This window comes from Triticum urartu, chromosome 7A, assembly GCF_056163025.1.
Source record: "Triticum urartu cultivar PI428250 chromosome 7A, HENAU_Tu73, whole genome shotgun sequence".
In the NCBI taxonomy this organism is placed as follows: domain Eukaryota; kingdom Viridiplantae; phylum Streptophyta; class Magnoliopsida; order Poales; family Poaceae; genus Triticum; species Triticum urartu.
The window spans coordinates 4,592,127-4,616,807 of NC_141879.1; the positions used below are offsets into that span (position 1 = coordinate 4,592,127).

General features: G+C 45.0%; 1 pseudogene; it reads left to right on the forward strand.

Annotated features, from left to right (window-relative positions):
- Window positions 1–21,133: 21,133 nt before the first annotated feature.
- Window positions 21,134–24,078, forward strand: LOC125525488 (disease resistance protein Pik-2 pseudogene; annotated as a pseudogene).
- The last annotated feature ends 603 nt before the right edge of the window (window positions 24,079–24,681 follow it).

The following is a 24,681-nucleotide window of genomic DNA, read 5'->3' on the forward strand; positions in this document are numbered from 1 at the left end:
GTCCACATTCTGCAACCGGCAAATAATCGCAGGGAAAGCATGTTCCTCGTGAGAGAGTAATAGGCAAGAGCAACAATATATGCTTGGAGTCAGCTACATGCCTGCACCCAGGGCTGTACCGAGGAAATCGAAGGCCCTGTACAAATCAAAATTAGGCACTATGTGTGAAAGAAAAACAATAATATTTTTGTCAGCCAGTGTAGTTTTTCACAAGAAAATACACCAGTTGGAAGCAGAAGTTTTAAAGACATGTACATAGCACACACCTAATCTACTTTTTTTAGCTGTACTATGCTATTTTGGAAGAGCTGTGAGATTGAAAGAGCTGAGAGGAACTGATGGATCGTGATTAGAGAGAAATGGGTAGAGTGGCTTGCTGTAAAATATTTTAAACAGTTCAATTAATACTTTGATTAACAAAAAAATGGGGCCCCTCTGGTGCCGGGGGCCCTGTTCGGTCGCTCCTGTTGCACATGCTCATATACGGCCCTGCCTGCACCAAACTGTTTCCATTAGTTGGGGACTGAGACATGTACAGTTGGGCGCTGCAATGGTTAATCCCCATGGCATGGAGTAGGGAGACTGAAGCAACTCTGCCTTGATGTATGCATGAGTGGATCTTCATGAGCGAGTATTCTAGGAAACTAACAGGTAATCAGCGACCTAATGTAAAGCAACCAATGTGATACAAATGCAGTTTTGTTAGCCAGTACATGAAAGACAGTTCCAAATTAGTAACAAACACACTATGTACTAAAAAAGATTACATGCCCAAAGGACATAATAGTGTATATATCCTACTATTACTTCATATGCTACAAATTCCTGAGGAAAACTCTGCTATAGGAATTCAAGTCTTGGCACTTCAACAATTCAACGAACAGTTAGAGTGCATTGCCAAACAGAAAAAAATAATTGGATCCCTACGTGCATAGGAAAGGACCGGAAGAGTGTAAATAGATTGTTGGCTGGAACAGTACCTCAATATCAGGTCGATCTCGTATTCGTCTAAATCGTCGATGGGCATGCCCATGTCCAACCGCCTGCAGTATATGTGTGTGGTGCGTGTCTCAGCATGTAGCTAGTCCTATGCTTGAACGATTCATGTAATCTTCCTCTGCCGCCATGAAGTTTCAGCGCCGCCCCCTGATGGCATCTCTTCCATGTTCCTAAGCAACCTCCACTTTCTCGACGAAGTGGCGGCTGTGTGCTGCAACGATGAATTCACGGTGGTGTGGAGATAAAAGAAAGCGTCCTTACATCTAGCACATGGGAGTCATGCGCCGCCATGAGAAATTTCCGGCGGCGAGAGAAAAATAGATCGGTCTCGCAGAAAGATAAAAAAACGCAGAAGCCATGGGGCCGAGAAACGAAGTCAGCCATAGTTTTCTTGAGGGGGATATAGGCATGGTCATCGTTTAGATGAGACCATAAATCCTTTTTTTTCTCTTGGAGGAGAGCGTGGCTGGGTGCCCGGGAAGATCGAGAGGTATGGGTTAGCGAGGATAAGTTGAACTGGCGTCGAGGAGATCGGAGGTAACACGGAGGGAATCGTCTTGGGTTCCCCTTTTTTTCCATCAAAACGAACGTGGATCCTATTTTTTTACGAAGGATTAAGGAGGCTCTTTAAAAAGGTCTTTGGCATGGGTCGTTATCTATTTTTCCCTCAAAACAGTCACGAGAGAGAGAGAGATGCTTACGTGACAGTTTTTTTCATGTGGGAGATTGAGAAATTTAGGTCGTGAAGGAGATATACGTGACTTTTTTTCCTTCAGCCCAAAATTATATGGTAGATTGTATCGTAATCTCTAGCAGCCTACAACCTGGGATGGTTTAGAAGCAATAGAGAGAACGATCAGATTTTTTTTCTTTTTTTCTTTTTGAGGAAACGTGGAGAGTCCAACATGGAGAGTCCAAAGTGAGTACAACTCACACAATAATCTCGTGACCAGTCCAAAAATCAGTTTTTCTTTTCTCATGAACCCAGGAAAAATGCGGAAGATCTAGACCGTAATAATTAGGTTCCACGAGATTAACGGCTCTTAATTATTGATTAACATGGGATTTTTTAGGGAGTCTGTAATTAGTATAGGTAGGTATAGGTATAGGTATATAGATAGATAGATAGATAGATAGATAGATAGATATAGATAGATGGACGCGTCTAGGGAGCAGCCGGCTGCTCCCTAGCGTTCCCTGGCAGCCCTGCCAAAATGGTAATTTTCTGTCCCTCCTATCCAGAATAGAAAAGTACCTGGCCCCCGCTCCCGATTCCTTGCACCCAACCATCGAGCCACGGAACTCACCTGATCCTCCCTCCCCCACGTGTTTCCCTCCTCCACCCCCTGGGCATCTCCTTTTCTCCCCACCAAATCGCCCAGCCCCATCTTCTTCTCTCTCCCAAGCCACAAAGGGACAACTCCTAGATCCAGAAAACTCTCCACAATCCTCCAATGGTGGCTGGTTTAGGATTTGTTCTCCAGGCAATTCATATTGACTAAGGGTAGAAGAAGCACAAAAAAGGTCAGATTTAGCTTTCACTTTCCCCCATGGTCGTGTGCTTCTTTCATCCCTGTCCCCTGGGTTACTGAAGAACACAAGCCTCCCTTTCTCTTTCCCCACGATCTGTATAAGGCTGCATTTTGAAAAAAAAAATGTGTAAGAGCATGTACTGGATGAAAAACAGAAATACAAAGTTGCACAGGTGCTGTTAATTGCTGCAAATGTTAGATTTTCTGCCTAATTGATTTGATGGGTTTGTTGTTCTGCTTAATAAGTTGGTAGAAACACAAGTATGTTTACTGGTAAAGCAACTTGCTTGGCCTGTTTTGAGCAACTGTAGATCGTAAGCAAGGTGTGTGTGTGTGTAGATGTTTCGGCAAGCTTCAAGCCCTATTTGGACAAATCCAGGAGTATTGTGCAAAGACTGGTTGTTTTAAGCAAGTTAAGTGTTATGGTTAGGCAACTTACATGTTAAGGTTAAGCAAAAAGGGTGGGGAGTCAATGTAAAAAAAGGCTGGTTGAAGGAAAATAATGGTAGGCAAGTTTGAGGGTTTGTTTGGGCAAAATTAGGACAAATGTGAAGCAAGAAATATCGATATGGTTATTATGAAGCAAAACTCCAGATGTTTTTAGCCAGATAAGTGCTATGTTTTAGGCAACTTACATGTTATGTTTAAGCAAAGGACGAAAATGATGTGTAAAAAAACTGGTTGCAAGAAAACAATGGTAGGCAAAGTTTTAGGGCTTGTTTCATGCAAATTCAGTAGTATTGTGAATCAAACATGAAACTGGCATGGGTATTCTTCTGAAGCAAAATTTCAGGTGTTTTCGGCAACTTTGGTGATATGTTTAGGCAACTTACATGTCATGATTAAGCAAGAAAGAAATGAATGTAAAAAAAGCTGGTTGAAGAAAAATAATGTTAGGCAAGAAAGGATTACTACTATGCAACAACTGTTTTCATATAGAGATGGATTTATGGTACCTGGTGTCAGAAATTGACTGAAAGTGACTTGAGCTTGGCCTTGTTGAACAGGTACAAGAAGTTTGTTCAGCTTGGAAAGCCTTACAGGAGATGCCTTGTTTCTCTTATCCTAGAAGAAAAATACAACAACAGATGAAACATGTGTATTTCCTGGACAGTTAGGCAACTTGACAGCAGAACTTGGGAAGTGTTGATCAAAAGTGAAGCGACTGTGTATTACCTCGTTAGATCCGGTCTTTTGACGTTTTGCTTTTGGTGGTTGTTCCACAGCAATGTCTTTCTCAACATTTCCATCACCATCTGTGGAAACACTCGGATTGTTGTTGATGTCTAGCGGACAGTTGCCACGGGCATCAATCTTCTTTCTTCCCCGATGCTGGTACCCAATAAAGGGTGTGCTTCTCTAGCACCGCAAAAAGAACACGCAACAAGTTAAAAGAACACACAACAAGTTTATTGAATCTTTTTTCTGACACACCTCTTGATGATATTCAATCGCATGCGAGGGATCAGCATCACGATTAACTGCATGATGATCTTCTTGAATGCCCTTTTTGGTTGATCCATCCATTAGTTCCTACTGCACAAAACGAAAAAGAGTGCATTCAGATGACTTTCTGGATATCGTCTCTCGGATACTGGCAACTCACATACCAATTCCAAGCAAGTAAAACCAAAAAACCAGGCAAATAGCCTTCCAATGCGCACCAAAAAATAACAAAAACAGCACTCATCCGAGGCCTCCAATACTGAACTTGCTTACGCATGATGCTTTCGAGATTTTTTTTACTAAGTTGCCACGCATTCACATCACATGATACATAACTTGGAAAACTCATGATCATCCAGCCTTAGCAAAAAAAAGGGGCGGTGAAAACTACTAAATTTACGCATATTTACCTCGTTTTTGCATGTCCTCCGCCGTTTTGGCTTGGATTCCTCCTCTTGCATGATATCCTTGCCTTCTAAATCAGCATATGGTGCACTGGTATTACTATCTATGTATGATGGGCGCTTCCCGCGATAGATGATCTCTTTAGTGCGCATACACTTGTAGACAATTACCGGCGTGTTTTGTTGCTGTGGTGGGCGTACCTGCGCTGAAAAAAAATGATGCTTGTTTGTTTAGTTAAAAATAGTCGCATAACTCGAACATGACAACACCACCGCCCCGTCCCACCCCCATATTCATCTTGAAAAAACACTAGTAAAAAAAGGAACAACACCGCCCCTGTGCCACCCCTGCCACCTGTTTTATTTCAGCCCGAGAAAAAGCGGTTACCTCTATTTCATCTACACCCTGTTGGGTTGCTTGTGCGACCTGACCGTCACTTTTTTTTTGCTTGTCTCAGACATTGTTGATGCTGCAAAAACACAAAAGGATATCAGGGAAATGAAAAAAAATATAAAAATTATTAGCCACATATACAATTTCTTCTGCTTGATGAAAACTTGTCTGCTTATAGCACTATATTTGCCTGTTTCATGGCTCAAAAACTTGTTAGAGCTTGCTGATGTGCCATCCTACCTCAATCCCAAAATCTAAAAATGACTTAAGCAACAAATAAAAAAGTGACAAAACAGACCAGACACCCACACCCCACCCCCTAGTACTCAACACTTTAGCAAACACAAATATGAATTACCATGAATTATGGATCACAAAGTCAAGGCAACTCATATATTGACTTATGGAAAATTTCTACACAAAAAAATAACCTCACACAACATGAATTAACCTGCCAAAAATCCACATCTTATTGGCAACTCAAATTAACATGGGCACTCTTGTCCGAAGACTCCCCAAACTCCCCAGCCTCTCTAGATTCGGCAACTCAATTAACGTTAGTTAGGCAACCCCTAACAAACTTGAAGCAACTCATCAATCCCACCAACAACAAAAAATCTACACAATCTCGTAGCAACTCAAATTAACATGAGTCAGGCAACTCCTACACAAATCTTAGGCAAAATCCCAAAATCTCCAAGCAACTAAATTAACATGAAAAATAGACATGAGTCAGGCAACTCCTGCACAAATCTCAGGCAAATCACATACTCAATTCGACTGAATTAACACGAGATGCACACAAACGGATCCGCCCACTGGGCTCGGAAAAATGTTTGGGAAGGGACAACAATGAACTAGGGCCTCCCCTCTTGCGCGCATGATCACCTCTACCCCTCCCTGTGCCCATGAATCCTAAACGCATCAACGAACTAGGGCCACCACTATCCCCGAGCAGAAATGGAACCGTGAAAAAAGGGCGGGGAACAACGTGATTCTTACCTCAGAAATTCCGTGGCGAGTCCCCTCGCCGGAAACGCAGTGTCGCCGGCGACCTTCACCCCGCACCCCTTGGCGGATTGGAGACAGAGCACCGCGGCGACCTTCACCCGTTCCACCTCTCTTCTGCAGTCCTCGCGCGCACCACCGCAGCCTCTCGCGCCTCCGCCCCGCGCGCGCGCTCAACCACCACCCGCGACCTGTGCGGCAGCCGGCGGGCGCTCCAATTTCTGTGGCGGCGATGCAACCCACGACGACCGAGCGAGATGTGCGGGGGAGAAGGGATTGGGGGAACAGCACCGAGGAGTGGGTGTAGTGGTGAACCCTGGGTCACGATCCCGCGTGCGTGTTGCGATCGGACGGCTCTCAGGGTGTGTGCTCGCGCGAGCAAACGAGCATCCGACCACTTTTTAGGATTTGGGTAGATAGATATAATAATGTGCATGCGTGTGATGGTGGGGCCATTGTCTTCTTCTCGAGTGCATGTGCATGCAGCACACAGCTTCGTTTGAGGCGGGCACGCGGATGAGTGCAGGAGCCGAGCATCATCACTCCGCAGACGATCGAGGCAAAAGCAGCAGTAAAAGTAGGATCACGGGGTCGGAGTAACAGTGGTCGCATCGTCTGGGAGTTGTCGGCAAGGAGGCAACGAGCATCTTCCTACATGTTTTACACTCTTCTGCCACCCCCACCCGCCCACCGCTTTAACACTTCTAAGATCTACCACGGTTCTGTCGGCAAGGAGACTCCCTCTCTCTTTCTCTCTCCAGCAAGAAAAAAAAAAGAAACCGTACTAGACTGGGACCTGATCTACCACGGTTTAAGATCGGTGCAACCATAAATCAGTAGATCATTGACATCTTCGACTATGAGTAGCTGGACATGTACGTTATACGTAGGTTTTTATTCGCATGGCTTGTATTGATTTGAGGTGGGAGAGATATCATTTTTTCCCTCCTCCCTCGATTGCTCCCGCGAGCGACAGGGGAACCCTAGCCGCAGGCCGTGCCCCCCTTCCCCCGTCTATCCTTCTCTCCACCCCCGCCGCCGCCAGCGGCGGCAGGCCTCCTCGTCTCCCCGCGCATGGGGCTTGGTGCGGGCCAGGTTTGGTTGGTCGGGACACCGCGCTTGGGTGGGACTTGGCGGTGCGGCGGACCTTCGCCCGGTGACGGCGGCAGGTGGGATTTGCGGCGTGGCGGGCTGCTTGCTAGAAGGGCGCGCCTCCTGCGGCCATGGAGTGGTCCTGGGTCTTTGTCATATCTGGCACCCGACTCCAGGCGGCGGCTGCAGCTTCGCTGGCAGTGGTAGGCCGTCGACTTTGGGTGTGGGGACGAGGGTGCCGGCACTCGATGGTGGCCGGGGCTCCGCGGCTCTCTACAGGCGCGTGGACGAGGAAGGCAGGCACGATGGCGGCCCGTGGTTGGTTTACGGTGGGGGACTAGCGCAGGTCTGGAGACGTGGAGGTGGCCGTTGTAGGTGCGTCCAAGGCTGCCGGCGTCTGGAGCTGACGATGTCCGGGCGGCTCCCTGTGGACGGGGCACTGGCTGCTGCCGCTCTCCCGAGGTGTTGCTTGCAGATGGATGGTGGCGCGGGTCCAGATGTGTGGATGCGAGGTCCCCTACCCAGTCCAGGCTTTCTCCAATCCTACGACCTAGTGCTCAGTCGCTGGGCAACTGTGGTGGTGGTGCTGCCCGGCTATGGGCCCCCTCCGTCCGACTGTGTTGTGGGACCCTGTGGGTTAGCTGGGAGGTGGTTGCTTCCTGGCCTGGTAGTGGCGTTTACGTGTTGTAGTGTCAAGGAGTTGTTCGGAGAGGGATGCCAAGGCGACGGCCACGGGGGATGGGCTACTCGGTGGGCTCTCCGGCGGGTCTCTGGGTAGCGGTGGTGGTTGTGTTTCTCGGTCGTGCAGATGGCGAGGGATGCCGGGCGGCGGCCACTAGGGGTGGGCTCTCCGGCGGGTCTCTGGGTAGCGGTGGTGGTTGCGTTTTTCGGTAGTGCGGATGGAGAGGGATGTCAGGGCGGCGGCCACTGGGGGTGGGCTACTCGGTGGGCTCTCCGGCGGGTCTCTGGGTAGCGGTGGTGGTTGCGTTTTTCGGTAGTGCGGATGGCGAGGGATGCCGGGGTGGCAGCCACTGGGGGTGGGCTACTCGGTGGGTTCTCCGGCGGGTCTCTGGGTAGTGGTGGTGGTTGCGTTTCTCGGTCGTGCAGACGGCGAGGGATGCCGGGGTGACGACCACTGGGGGTGGGCTGCTCGGTGGGCTCTCCTGTGGGTCTCTGGGTAGCGGTGGTGGTTGCGTTTCTTGGTCGTGCGGATGGCGGGGGATGCCGAGGCGGCGGCCACTGGGAGTGGGCTCCTCGGTGGGCTCTCCTGCGGATCTCTGGGTAGCGGTGGTGGTTGCGTTTCTCGGTCGTGCGGACGGCGATGGATGCCGGGGCGGCGGCCACTGGCGGTGGGCTACTCGGTGGGCTCTCCGGCGGGTCTCTAGGTAGCGATGATGGTTGCGTTTCTCGGTCGTGCGGATGGCGTGGGATGCTGGGGCGGCGACCACTGGGGGTGGGCTATTCGGTGGGCTCTCCGGCAAGTCTCTAGGTAGCGGTGGTGGTTGCGTTTCTCGGTCGTGCGGACGGCGAGGGATGAGGCATTGGGAGGCTCTGTTGTCTTCTCCGTCACGACTGAGGAGGTGCCTAGTTCTGGTTTTGGAGTTCTTGGCTACACCGCGGTGACCGGCTTAGCACATGTTTGGCTGGTGGGTGCAACTAGGCGAAAGCTCTATGCTTCGGCACGGACGACGACGACGCATGTGGGTTCCACTCTCCTCTTGAGGATGTCGTCGCAGTTGCTTCCTCTGTCAGTGTTCCAGGTGAAAACCTTATTCCCCTTCGTCGGACGCGGCGATGGCTCCGCGTGGCGCTGTGATACGTCTCCGTCGTATCTACTTTTCCAAACACTTTTGCCCTTGTTTTGGACTCTCACTTGCATGATTTGAATGGAACTAACCCGGACTGACGCTGTTTTCAGCAGAATTACCACGGTGTTATTTTTGTGCAGAAACAAAAGTTCTCGGAATGAGCTGAAACTTCACGGAACATCTTTTTGGAAATAATAAAAAATCCTTGCAAAAGATGAAGACCAGGGGCCCACCACCTGTCCACGAGGGTGGGGGCGCGCCTGCCCCCCTAGGGCGCGCCCCCTACCTCGTGGGCCCCCTGGAGCTCCTACGACCTCAACTCCAACTCTATATATTTTCTTTTGCGGAGAAAAAAACAGAGAGAAAGATTCATCACGTTTTACGATACGGAGCCGCCGCCAAGCCCTAAAACCTCTCGGGAGGGCTGATCTGGAGTCCGTTCGGGGCTCCGGAGAGGGGAATCCGTCGCCATCGTCATCATCAACCTTCCTCCATCACCAATTTCATGATGCTCACCGCCGTGCGTGAGTAATTCCATCGTAGGCTTGCTGGACGGTGATGTGTTGGATGAGATCTATCATGTAATCGAGTTAGTTTTGTTAGGGTTTGATCCCTAGTATCCACTATGTTCTGAGATTGATGTTGCTATGACTTTGCTATGCTTAATGCTTGTCACTAGGGCCCGAGTGCCATGATTTCAGATCTGAACCTATTATGTTTTCATCAATATATGAGAGTTCTTGATCATATCTTGCAAGTCTATAGTCACCTATTATGTGTTATGATCCGTTAACCCCGAAGTGACAATAATCGGGATACTTACCGGTGATGACCATAGTTTGAGGAGTTCATGTATTCACTATGTGCTAATGCTTTGTTCCGGTACTCTATTAAAAGGAGGCATTAATATCCCTTAGTTACCATTAGGACCCCGCTGCCACGGGAGGGTAGGACAAAAGATGGCATGCAAGTTCTTTTCCATAAGCACGTATGACTATATTCGGAATACATGCCTACATTACATTGATGAATTGGAGCTAGTTCTATGTCACCCTAGGTTATGACTGTTACATGATGAACCGCATCCGGCATAATTCTCCATCACCGATCCATTGCCTACGAGCTTTCCATATATGTTCTTCGCTTATTTACTTTTCCGTTGCTATTGCTATCGTCATTACAAAACACCAAAAACATTACTTTTGCTACTGTTACCTTTTGCTACCGTTACCACTACTATCATATTACTTTGCTACTAAATACTTTGCTGCAGATATTAAGTTTCCAGGTGTGGTTGAATTGACAACTCAGCTGCTAATACTTGAGAATATTCTTTGGCTCCCCTTGTGTCGAATCAATAAATTTGGGTTGAATACTCTACCCTCGAAAACTGTTGCGAACCCCTATACTTGTGGGCTATCAAGACTATTTTCTGGCGCCGTTGCCGGGGAGCATAGCTCTATTCTTTGAGTTACTTGGGATTTATATCTGCTTATCATTATGAAGAACTTGAGAGATCCAAAAACCAAGATTTATCCCTCAACTACGAGGGGAGGTAAGGAACTGCCATCTAGCTCCGCACTTGATTCACCTTCTGTTTTGAGTAAGTTTGCGACACCTAAACCTGCTTCTGCTATTCGTTCTGATATGTCGCATGATATTGATGATGCCACTTCTGCTATGCATGATACTTATGATGAAACTACTTCTATGCTTGATACTACTGTGCCACTTGGTGAATTTCTTGATGAACAACTTGCTAGGGCTAGAGAGAATGAAAATATTGAATCTGATAATACTGATGAAAGTGATGATGAAGACTTGCCCGTTATTCCTAAGGGTTATGCTTTTGATAAAGATGCTTCTTTAGCTATTTTAGCTTGCAAAGATAGTTATGAACTTAAAAGGTTATTAGCTAAATGGAATAAGCAATCTCTTAATGCTAGGATGAAACCTGACCTTGCTTTTGCTACTTCACCTATCTTTGTTACTGATAAGGATTATGAATTCTCTGTTGATCCTGATATAATTACTTTGGTTGAATCTGATCCTTTTCATGGTTATGAATCTGAAACTGTTGTGGCACATCTTACTAAATTAAATGATATAGCCACCTTGTTCACTAATGATGAGAGAACTCGCTACTTTTATATCCTTAAAATATTTCCGTTCTCATTAAAGGGTGATGCTAAGATATGGTTTAATTCTCTTGATCCTGGTTGTGTGCGTAGTCCCCAGGATATGATTTATTACTTCTCTACTAAATATTTCCCTGCTCATAAGAAACAAGCTGCTTTAAGGGATATATATAATTTTGTGCAAATTGAAGAAGAGAGTCTCCCACAAGCTTGGGGAGGCTTCTCCAATTACTTAATGCTTTGCCTGATCATCCTCTTAAGAAAAATGAAATACTTGATATCTTTTATAATGAACTAACTGATGCCTCCAGAGATTGCCTGGATAGTTGTGCTGGTTCTGTTTTCAGGGAAAGAACGCCGGATGAAGCTGAAATTCTATTGAATAATATATTGACAAATGAAAATAATTGGACACTTCCTGAACCAACTCCGAAGAAGAGGGGTGTTCTATTTCCCAGTCCTGAAGATATGAAGAGGAAAAGAAATCTATGAAAGAAAAAGGTATTAAAGCTGAAGATGTTAAGAATTTACCTCCTATTGAAGAAATACACGGTCTTAATTTACCGCCTGTTGAAGAAACATATGATCTTAATCAATTACCTATCGAAGAAACACATGGTTTTGATAAACCGACACAGGTAGTAAAGGTAAATTCTCTCTATAGATATGATAAAGCTGAAATCCCATTTACTAAGTTTGCTAGCCCATGCTTAGATGAGTTCGATAAATTTATGGCTTAGCAAAAAGACTTTAATGCTTATTTTGGTAGACAATTTAAATACAATTCAAATATGCTTGAACACTTGGGTGATTATATGGCTAATGTTAAAGGTGAACTTAAACTTATTAGTAGACATGCTTCTATGGTTACTACTCAAGTAGAACAGGTACTTAAAGCTCAAAATGATTTGCTCAATGAATTGAATAGTAAGAATAATGATGACGCTGTTAGAGTTATGACTAGAGGTGGTAGAATGACTCAGAAACCTTTGTATCCTGAAGGCCACCCTAAGAGAATTGAGCAAGATTCTCAGAGAAATAATGTGGATGCACCTAGTCCTTCTAATAGGAAGAAAAATAAAAATGATAGGACTTTGCATGCTTCTAATGAACCTATTACTGAAACACCTAAGAATCCAAATGATATTTCTATCTCTGATGCTGAAACACAATCAGGTAATGAACCTGAAACCAGTGATAATGTTAATGATAATGTTCATGATGATGCTCAACCTAGTAATGATAATGATATAGAAATTGAACCTACTGTTGATCTTGATAACCCACAATCAAAGAATCAACGTTTTGATAAGAAAGACTTTGTTGCTAGGAAACATGGTAAGGAAAGAGAGCCTTGGGTTCAGAAACCCATGCCTTTTCCTCCCAAACCATCCAAGAAAAAGGATGATGAGGATTTTGAGCGCTTTGCTGAAATGATTAGACCTATCTTTTTGCGTATGCGATTAACTGATATGCTTAAAATGAATCCTTATGCTAAGTACATGAAAGATATTGTTACAAATAAAAGAAAGATATCAGAAGCTGAAATTTCCACCATGCTTGCTAATTATACTTTTAAGGGTGGAATACCAAAGAAACTTGGAGATCCGGGAGTACCCACTATACCATGCTCCATTAAAAGAAATTATGTTAAAACTGCTTTATGTGATCTTGGAGCCGGTGTTAGTGTTATGCCTCTCTCTTTATATCGTAGACTTGATTTGAATAAGTTGACACCTACTGAAATATCTTTGCAAATGACTGATAAATCAACTGCTATACCTGTCGGTATTTGTGAGGATGTGCCTGTTGTGGTTGCAAACATTACTATTTTAACGGACTTTGTTATTCTTGATATTCCTGAGGACGATAGTATGTCTATTATTCTTGGAAGACCCTTTTTGAATACTGCAGGGGCTGTTATTGATTGCACTAAAGGCAATGTCACTTTTCATGTTAATGGTAATGAGCATACGGTACACTTTCCGAGGAAACAACCTCAAGTTCATAGTATCAACTCTATTGGAAAAATTCCATCGATTATATTTGGAGGTTTTGAATTTCCTCTTCCTACTGTCAAGAACAAATATGACATTCTTATTATTGGGGATGTGCATATCCCCGTTGAGGTAACATAGTGTTATTCGAAATTTCTCCGGTTTCATGTTATTCGGAATGAGTTTATTAACAAGACCTGATCAACCTTGTTAGTGGATTCCTTTTGATAAGCATGAGATGGATGAAACTAGAAGGCACAACCTGCCGTACCCTCCTCTTACTTTCTGTTATTTATTTAAAATAAAATAAAAATAGTATTTTCTGTCTGTTATCTGAATTATCCGTGCAATATAAAAATACCCCGAAAATAAAAGTTCTCCAAATGCCCTGAAATTCAAATATGATTTTTTCTTAAATATTTGAGAATATTTGGCACTGAGAACACAGCAGGAGGAGCTGGCACCTGGCCACGGGGGTCAGGGGCGCGCCCCCTTGCCTCGTGGGCCCATGATGGCCCTCCTCCACTTATCCTTTCACCCACACACTCCTTCTTCCTCCCACAAACATGAATATCCAGCTCAAGCACGAGGTCTAGTTCATTTTGCTGCCATTTTCGATCTCCTTGCTCAAGGCACCTCTCACAAAACTGCTTGGGGAAATTGTTCCTTGTTATGTGACTCCTCCATTGGTCCAATTAGTTTTTGTTCTAGTGATTTATTCGTTGCAAATTTGTGCTGCTTAGGTGACCCTGTTCTTGAGCTTGCATGTCAAATTTATATGGTCAAAAGTAGTTTTGATGCATGATATAGGCTCTAGGCACTTGTAGGAGTAGTTGCTATCAATTTTGTTGAGTTTGGTTTACTTTTATTTTGAAGTTACTAAAATTTCAGAAATTTTTTAGAGGAAGAAATATGTTTAGGAAAATGTACCAAGGGGCTCTTCAAGGAAACAAGAGCACAGGCTTGCAATGCGTGATGCTGATGATGAGCCACCAAGAAATGCTCCAGTGCGTCCTTGTGAATGGCCTTCGGAAAACTTTATGGATCGAGCGGGAATTAAGGAAGAATTTAACGCATATTTGCGTAACGCTGATCTTGTGAGCTTCAAGGAAGAGAAGTGCAGCCAGTATCACTATCTCACTAGTTCCTTTGTGAGGAGGTTTGAATTTTCATCTTCACGTAATTCTCCAACTGTCCTATTTGATATTTATGAAAATTCTTACACTATGGACTTAGAGGATTTTACCACTGCTTGCAAACTTCCACAATGGGGTAGTGTCAGGGAGCCTCGCAAATCTGAATTTAGAGATTTTCTTGCTAGTATAACTGTGGGGGAATCTAGAGATATAACACAAGCTACCATAGGGAGCATTCATTTTCCTGCTATACATTATTATGCTCTCTTCATAGGTAGATGTATTAACGGTAAAGATGAAGCATGTCACATGTGTGTCCCCGACCTCAGTATTCTTAGGAGTGCTGTGTTGGGAGATAAACCTTATAATTGGGGAGCCATTGTTGCACGTAGGTTGCATCTTAATAGAATGAATGGAGATTTCTTTAGTGGAATTTATGCAACCCACTTAGCTGATTTTCTTGGTGTAACTATACGTAATGATGATATTGAATTACCTCCTACTTACCTAGAATTTAATGCTATGGTTCACCACCAGTTTGTCGAGAGGAATCAATCACCTCTCCAGTATCGTTTAATCTTTGACAGACGTCGTGCTGTCCGTATTACTCTCCCTGCTCCTGCCTTCTTTGATTATCAGGCAAAAGGAAGATATGTTATTACCAGAGATGAGGCAGATGAGTACGAGAGGAGGGCGGAGGCCGCTCGTCGCCACGTTGCGGCTCAAGAGGCGATAGCCGCTGCATCTCAATACGACCCCAACTACTATTATGGATATCCGCCAGGCCAACCGTGGCCATAGACCAACTTAGGCCAAAAGCCTAAGCTTGGGGAAGTACGTATTTCTCACCGACATTACATTTATGTTCACACATCATTGCCAGATGTCGGTGCTCATACTTTTTCATTGTATCATCCATGCTAGTTTATTTCCTTTTTATGCTTTCTTCTTGTGTGTTTAATAAACCTTAAGAAAAACCAAAAAAATTAGTTGTAGCTTTTAATTAGGTTACTTTTCATGCTTGTAGTAGTAATTAAAAAGAAAATACAAAAAGATCTCCTGTTCTTCTTTTGCTTGTTGGGAGCTTTCCCGTGTAAATAGTTTTATTTCTTTTCTTTTCTTTGGGGGTTGATAGGAGAAGACCATGATTAAATTGTTGAAGTGGCTCTTATATGCATTATTGTTGATCTGATAAAAGAGCCCATATTGCCTTGTCTTCTCCTGTTTATTGAATGCTTGCAGATCCCAGCTTAGTCCAATGCACGCGCACTATTATTATTATCCACATCGTTCGGTCATACAAGTGAAAGGAAATTATGACAATATATGATGGACTGACTGAGATGAGAAAAGCTGGTATGAACTCGACCTCTCTTGTTTTTGTAAATATGATTAGTACATCGTTCCTGATTCGGCCTATTATGAATAAACATGTTTGCAATGACAACTAGAGATCATAGTTTCTTGTGCCATGCTTGATTAGCTAGGAGCTTATAATGGTTTACCTTGCGTGCCAACATGCTATTAAAATGGTTGTGATGTGGTATGATAGGGTAGTATCCTCCTCTGAATGATTTAAGTGACTTGACTTGGCGCATGTTCACGCATGTAGTTGAAACAAAATCAACATAGCCTTCACGATATTTATGTTCATGGTGGATTATATCCTACTCATGCTTGCATTCGGTGTTAATTAATTTTAATGCATGTTCATGACTGTTGTCGCTCTCTAGCTGGTCACTTCCCAGTCTTTTGCTAGCCTTCACCTGTACTAAGCGGGAATACTGCTTGTGCATCCAACTCCATAAACCCCAAAGTTATTCCATATGAGTCCACCATACCTACCGTTCCAAGTAAATTTGTATGTGCCAAACTCTAAACCTTCAAATAAATATCCTGTCTTGTATGCTCGAATAGCTCATGTATCAACTAGGGTTGTCCGTATCTTCCATGTTAGGCGGGTTATTCTCAAGAGGAGTGGACTCCGCTCCTCACTCGCGAGAAAGTGGCTGGTCACCGGGATGCCCAGTCCCATGCTTTATGCAAATCAAATCAAAATAATTGCAAACAAAACTCCCCTGCGACTCTTGTTAGTTGGAGGCACTCGTTGTTTCGAGCAAGCCATGGATTGATGCTTGTTGGTGGAGGGGGAGTATAAACTTTACCATTCTATTTGGGAACCGCCTATAATGTGTGTAGTATGGAAGATATTGCCATCTCTTGGTTGTTATGTTGACAATGAAAGTATACCGCTCAAAATATTATTCATCTCTATTTCAAAACCGAGCTCTGGCACCTCTACAAATCTCTGCTTCCCTCTGCGAAGGGCCTATCTATTTACTTTTATGTTGAGTCATCATCCTCTCATTAAAAAAGGCACCACTTGGAGAGCACCGCTGTCATTTGCATTCATTACTGTTAGTTTACATTGAGTATGACTTGACTGGATCTCTTTTACCATGAATTACAATCTCTAGTCAGTCCTTGATCTTTAAAGGTGATCTTTAAAGGGCTAGCGAGATACCATCTTGTTATATCATATTATGATTGTTTTGAGAAAGTGTTGTCATCTGAGATTTATTATTATTACTCGCTAGTTGATTATACCATTGATATGAGTAAACTTGAGACCTAAGCGTTATTGTGAATGTGGTTAGTCATAATCTTTGCTGAAAACTTGAATGCTGGCTTTACATATTTACAACAACAAGAGCAAACAGAGTTTGTAAAAGTTTTTCTTTATCACTTTCAGTTTATCAACTGAATTGCTTGAGGACAAGCAAAGGTTTAAGCTTGGGGGAGTTGATACGTCTCCGTCGTATCTACTTTTCCAAACACTTTTGCCCTTGTTTTGGACTCTAACTTGCACGATTTGGATGGAACTAATCCGGACTGACATTGTTTTCAGCAGAATTACCATGGTGTTATTTATGTGCAGAAACAAAAGTTCTCGGAATGACTTGAAACTTCACGGAACATCTTTTCGGAAATAATAAAAAATCCTTGCAAAATATGAAGACCAGGGGGCCCACCACCTGTCCACGAGGGTGGGGGGCGGGCCTGCCCCCCTAGGGCGCACCCCCTACCTCGTGGGCCCCCTGGAGCTCCTCCGACCTCAACTCCAACTCTATATATTTGCTTTCGGGGAGAAAAAAACCAGAGAGAAAGATTCAGCGCGTTTTACGACACGGAGCCGCCGCCAAGCCCTAAAACCTCTCGGGGGGGCTGATCTGGAGTCCGTTCGGGGCTCCGGAGAGGGGAATCCGTCGCCATCGTCATCATCAACCTTCCTCCATCACCAATTTCATGATGCTCATCACCGTGCGTGAGTAATTCCATCATAGGCTTGCTGGACGGTGATGGGTTGGATGAGATCTATCATGTAATCGAGTTAGTTTTGTTAGGGTTTGATCCCTAGTATCCACTATGTTCTGAGATTGATGTTGCTATGACTTTGCTATGCTTAATGCTTGTCACTAGGGCCCGAGTGCCATGATTTCAGATCTGAACCTATTATGTTTTCATCAATATATGAGAGTTCTTGATCATATCTTGCAAGTCTATAGTCACCTATTATGTGTTATGATCCGTTAACCCCGAAGTGACAATAATCGGGATACTTACCGGTGATGACCATAGTTTGAGGAGTTCATGTATTCACTATGTGCTAATGCTTTGTTCCGGTACTCTATTAAAAGGAGGCATTAATATCCCTTAGTTACCATTAGGACCCCGCTGCCACGGGAGGGTAGGACAAAAGATGGCATGCAAGTTCTTTTCCATAAGCACGTATGACTATATTCGGAATACATGCCTACATTACATTGATGAATTGGAGCTAGTTCTATGTCACCCTAGGTTATGACTGTTACATGATGAACCGCATCCGGCATAATTCTCCATCACCGATCCATTGCCTACGAGCTTTCCATATATGTTCTTCGCTTATTTACTTTTCCGTTGCTATTGCTATCGTCATTACAAAACACCAAAAACATTACTTTTGCTACTGTTACCTTTTGCTACCGTTACCACTACTATCATATTACTTTGCTACTAAATACTTTGCTGCAGATATTAAGTTTCCAGGTGTGGTTGAATTGACAACTCAGCTGCTAATACTTGAGAATATTCTTTGGCTCCCCTTGTGTCGAATCAATAAATTTGGGTTGAATACTCTACCCTCGAAAACTGTTGCGATCCCCTATACTTGTGGGTTATCACGCTGCAATAGCGTTATTTTACTAGTATCTAGGTGAAATTAGGGTTTTGATTTATTTGTGTCTTAAGGTGCTATTCTAGTACGAACTCTAGGATATATCGAACGGAAAGAATAACTTCATGTTATTTTACTACGGACTCTTGAATAGATCGATCAGAGAGGATAATTTTGAGGTGGTTTCGTACCCTACAATAATCTCTTCGTTTGTTCTCCGCTATTAGTGACTTTGGAGTGACTCTTTGTTGCATGTTGAGGGATAGTTATATGATCCAATTATGTTATTATTGTTGAAAGAACTTGCACTAGTGAAAGTATGAACCCCAGGCCTTGTTTCCTAGCATTGCAATACCATTTACGCTCACTTTTACCACTTGCTACCTTGCTGTTTTTATATTTTCAGATTACAAAAACCTATATCTACCATACATATTGCACTTGTATCGCCGTCTCTTTGCCGAACTAGTGCACCTATACAATTTACCATTGTATTGGGTGTGTTGGGGACACAAGAGACTCTTTGTTATTTGGTTGCAGGGTTGTTTGAGAGATACCATCTTCAACCAACGCCTCCCACGGATTGATAAACCTTAGGTCATCCACTTGAGGGAAATTTGATACTGTCCTACAAACCTCTGCACTTGGAGGCCCAACAACGTCTACAAGAAGAAGGTTGTGTAGTAGACATCAGGCGCCGTTCCCCCTCTTGAGGCCGTTGCCGGGGGAGACTAGGAGTTTGTGGTTGTTGTCGCATAGTCCTTAGATCCTCTTGTTTTGTGTAATTGGCGACATGGTAATGTCCCGACCGATATATGTTGTCCGTTATTTTCGAAGTTCTGCTTTTTTTTGAAGGCTTCCTCTCCATCGTCGTATCGTCCGGCTGCGTACTTGTGGTTGGTGCTTTATATATAAAGCGGGGCGAAATTCTGTTTCGAGAGAATGGATTTGAGAAATGAAGTTCAAGGTCAACGGATATAGCGGACGATTTTTGTTGTGTAACCGACCGTGGATGTTCTAGCACTGTTGCCATGACAACGCTAGGGGTAGGCCAACTCCAGCGTGTGACCCCATCCTGTTCGGATGCATCCGTTTGGGGCAAAACAGACAAACCAGACGGCCCAGCGTGCGGGTGCAAACGGACTTTTGTCCGTTTTATGTCCGCTTTCGACCCATCCCCGGCCCAAGTTTGGGCCGCTTTTGGGGTGAAACGGACATCGCGTGGACGGGCGGGACACGCGTGCTTGTCCTCCCCTGGCCCGCCCGTCGGTGGCACAAAGCACCACCCCGGCGCCCCATTTTGCGCCATTTCCCCCCAAACCCTCCCACGTCCCGCCCACCACCCTCCCCGTCCATGGCCGACACCCCGCCGAATTCCGGCGGCCAGGCCGTCGACCGCTAGGAAAGGTGAAGAAGGTGTCCAAGGGTCCGAGGAAGCCGCGGTCGGAATGCACGCCGGAGGAGCTCGCAAAGATGGACGCATAATCGGCGAAGAGGAGGAACCGGAGGGCGGTCGTCAAGGGCAAGAATGCCGCGGCCAAGTTCGCCGCCGAGCGCGATGCGGTGGAAGCCGCGCGGCGCAAGGCCGAGGTCGGCGAGAAGGAGGACATCGTCAACAAAGCGCACACCCTCCTCATGCTTGGGCTTTGCCGTCCGGAGGGTTTCTCTGGAGCGGCCGTCGGCCCGGCGAGCACAGGCTCTTCGGTCGCCAGGCCTTACCACTGCCCCTCGCTGACGTCGATGACCACGCCTTTGTCGTCCGGTTTTCCCCCGCCAAGTCACGATGGCCAGAGCCGTTTTCAGGGTCGCCGAACGTTGGCGTGATCGCGATGTCCACCCCACGCCCCTCGGCCGTCATCGACCTCAACGTCACGTCGGGGTCCAGCAGTGGCAGCCGGCCGGCCGTCGAGATGCAAAGAAAGCAAGCACGGCCGCCATCTACGGGCACCATGCCGTCGCCCCGCGTCCTGTTCGACGAAATGCCAACACCAACACCAACGGTCGATGACCCCTTCTACAACCAGTACATGGAGAATGTCATTTTTGAGGGTGGGCATGGCGGTGCCTACGATCCCAAGGAGACCCAAATTCAGGATGGCCAAGCCCAGTACGTTGCCGATGAAGAGGCCCACGACCATGCTGACTACGACCATGCTGACTCGTGGCATGAAGATGATGACATCTATTGCGAAGGTGATGGTGATGAAGAAGAAGGCATTGATATTGGGGGTGAGCCATTGTTCATCGACGAGCTCACCCAAAGAGCGGAAGCACAAAAGAGAAGAAGAGAATTCGTACGGGTTCAAACTCATAAGAAGAGGACAAGTTGATTTGCCAATGTTGGATGGATATTAGTCAAGATCCGAAGACCGGTGCCCAACAAAAGGGACTTGTTTTTTGGACGAGAGTTCACAAAACATTCCATGAAAGAAATTTGTTTGCACCTACCAATTTACGAGCGACCGAGGCATCACCTGGATTCAAAAGAGGTAGTTGTTCATCCAACAAGAATGCAACAAGTATTGTGCCGCACTTGAGAGCATTGAAGCACGGCCCGTGAGTGGTCTCGGCATTGGGGACATGGTATGCTCTCCTCGTCCTAGTTCTTTTGCATGTTCAATTGTTGTTGGTCGTGTAGGCATTTCAATCTTTGGAAGCATTCAAGGCCCGGCACAGTCAAAAAAATGACAAGCCATTCACTCTTACGCATTGTTGGACGATCATCAATAATTGCCCTAAGTTCAAGGATCAATACCGTGAACTTCAAAGAAAGAGAGGCAAGAAGACGGCCATGTTGGCTGGAGGTGGAGATGCTGAGGTGTTGAAGAGGCCGAGGGGCAAGACCAACTCCAAGGTGGACGACATAAGTGATGTGTCATCCATGGCCTTGTATGAGACTTTGCACGGCAAAGTAAGGACGAGCAAATGAAGCAATACTAGAGCTTCAAAGGAAGAAGCTTGGGATGGAGGAGGCGGCAAAGAAGAGGAAGATCGACATGGAGGAGGCGTCCCGGCAAAGGCAGCTTGACATCGAGGCCGTCAATGTCACGGCCAGGCAGATGCAGCTACATCGAGGCCACCAATGCCGCAACCAAAGCAAAGGAGGTGGCCCTTGCGATCATGAGCGTGGAATTGACCAAGATGAACGAGAAGACGAGGAGCTTGTTCGAGGCCAGGCAGAAGGAGATGCTCGACGCCGACGGCCTGAACTAGGTCGTCTGATCGTCCGTGGCTGTTCTTTTTGGAGGCTGGCATGGGTGCCGGCCGCTGGGCCGCTGGCTGTGTGCATGTTAAGCAAAAGCCCAGCACAAAGGGCGAACAACCATAATATAACCCCCCGCCGCCACTCTCGTTCTCTTCTGTAATAATTGACCTCACCAATAGGCCATGCATGTTGTTTCCCTATCTTTAACATTTTAATGGATGTCTAGCCTGTTACACCAACGAGATATAGCTCAAATTAACATTTCTAGGTAAATTATCATCTTTGTTTTTGTAAAAAGAAATATGTGAGGAACTATGTATTGTATCAATAACAAATAAATAAACATAAAATTGGGCACAGATCTAGATGGTCACCACATTGGTGTGACCCAATTTTTTTCTCACTTGTATGAACTTAAGTAAGTTAGCACATTTCTTCTCACTTGTATTTTGTTTCCGTTTTATTGGCAGGTATCTCCTCTTGGTTGATGATATATGGTCTGTAGAAACATGGGAGACCATTAGAAATTGGTTGCCACATGATAATACAAAAGATAGTAGAGTGATAGTAACTACAAGATTTCAAGCTGTTGGTGCGGCGTGCTCAGAAAGAGATGGAACTGATTATCTGCACACTGTTAATGTTCTAAGTGATGCTGACTCCAAAAGTCTATTTCATCAGGGTGTTTCTGAATGCCCAAGCAGCAAAGAAAGCGAAAGAATGGATACAAGATCTCAAGCTATTGATACTGAGTCCTCTGAAGGAGATGGGCCTGATCATCTGCATTCAGCTGATGTTCCTAGTGATGCCGATGCAAAAGATCTGCTGAAGGATCGTGTTTCTGATCCACAAGGCAGCAAAGATCGGGAGAAAGAAGAGGCCAATGAGGAGATATGGAAATATTGTGGGGGCCTGCCTTTGGCCATAGTCACCATGGATGGCCTTGTGGCTTGCAACCCAACAAAAAACAATGATCATTGGAGTAAAGTTTGCAAGTCATTATTTCCAGAGCACGTGGCTCCCCTTACACTGGAGGGGGTCACAAGGATACTTGATTATTGCTATAATGATTTGCCTGCAGATCTCAAGACCTGCTCATTGTACTTGAGCATATTCCCCAAGGGCTCGAAAATTAGTAAGAAGCGTCTGACCCGGCGATGTATATCTGAATGTTTCGTCGCTGAGAAGCAAGGGCTAAGTGCAGAGGAAGTCGCAGAAACATACTTCAATCAGCTCATAAGCAGGAAGATAATACGCCCTGTGGATCACAGCAGCAATGGGAAGGTGAAATCCTTTAAAGTTCATGACATGATTCTCGAATATATCGTGTCCAAGTCAAGCGAAGAGAATTTTATTACTGTTGTTGGTGGCCATTGGTTGATGCCAACTCCTAGCAACAAAGTTCGTCGACTCTCTATGCAAAGCAGCGGTTCTAGGCATGGGAATTCAACAAAAGGTATGAACTTATCTCAAGTGCGGTCGCTGACAGTGTTTGGAAGCCAGAACCGACGACTCCCTTTCGAGTCGTTCAACAATGGAATAATACAAGTGCTGGACCTTGAGGGTTGGAAGGGTCTTACAAATAAACATCTAATTGACATATGTAAAATGCTTGCGCTGAAGTATTTGAGCCTCCGACGAACAGAGGTTTCTGAGATTCCCTCAAAGATTGAGAAGCTCCAGTATCTAGAAACTCTTGACATAAGGGAGACAAATGTTGAGGTGCTGCCCAAGGGTTTTGGACAGCTCAAGCAGCTCCGTAGCATGCTTGGAGGGAACAAAAACACAAGGAAGGCATTGAAGTTACCACATGAGAAGAATAAGGAGCCGATGAAAGCACTTCGTATACTGTCAGGGATTGAGATCGATGAGGACTCATCAGCTGTAGCAAGCCTTCATCAGCTGACTGGGCTAAGGAAGCTTGCCATTTACAAGCTCAGTAAACGGGAGGGCGGTCAGACCTTCACACAATTACGCTCCGCCATCGAGTACCTCTGCAGCTGTGGTCTGCAGACTCTTACAATCAATGATGAGGGCTCTGATTTTATTAACTCGTTAGACACTATGTCCGCTCCTCCAAGATACATCATTGGCCTGGAGCTGTCTGGCAAGATGGAAAAGGCCCCAGAGTGGATTAAAGATCTCAATAATCTCTACAAGCTAACCCTTTCTGTGACAGTTCTTCAAACTCGTACGTTTCAGCTCATCCAGGACCTACCAAAATTGTTTACCCTCACCTTTACACTCAGCGCAGCCAAGGATGATAGAGACATAGTGGTCCTTGAGGAAAATAAACAGCTTACTGATAGGGAGATCATTATTCCACCTGGGGGATTCAAGAGTCTAAAGCTTCTTCGCTTCTTTGCAACTATGGTGCCAAGGTTGAGCTTTGCAGTTACAGGAAAAGAGGTAATGCTAGCACTGGAGAGGATTGATATGCGATTCGAAGCCTTTGAAGGGATTTACGGCATCGAGACTCTCAAAAGCCTCCAAGAGGTGCATCTCAGTGTTGGTAATCAAGCAGATGAAATAACAAAGTTCTTGGTAGAAGATTTGAAGGACACCCCTAAGTATTTGGACAAAAAGTACGCTGACAAGTGGCCAAAGATAATCACCGAGTGAAGAAGGTTGGAAGATGTCACATTGTCTTTTGGTTGACCAACAAATCATCTGGTACGTATTGTATAATTAAGTGGAGGCTGTTCCTTCAAATCCGCGTCGCCTTCTTGAGGGCTAAATAAACAGACATAATCCATTATTGATTCTTGTAATGTGTGGGTATGTGGTACTGCTAAATCCGTTATTCATTCCTCTAATTTGTACTTCTATTGTAATCTTACTTCCATTATTGATCTTTTTTAACTTGCGTTGTAATGCTCGAAGATTTCTTGTATGAGACCATACTGTAGCCAACGAAGGCATGTTTTGTGTTTATAAAAAGCCAATTTTTAGTCCAGCATACAACTTTGGATATTGACAACAAAAATCATTATGTTTTATCATAGAAAGTTACAAACACATATAAGTTTGATATTACCAGTGAAAGTTTTTTAATCTTTGGCCGTGTATACATCCAAAATGTAAGGTTTCAGACAGCTCAGCGGAAATGGTTGTTGAACTGAAGAACAAACCAGGGGAAGGGGGAGAGAACAGGGTACCTTGTCTCGGCCGACAATGCGAAAGAATGATGCAAAGTGTCAATATGATCTGCTGCCAGGAAACAGAAAATAGTTAGTGTGTTGGAAAAAGATGATTCGGGGCATGGTTTCATATGATAGATAAAATGACAGGTTTCAGGTATAAATC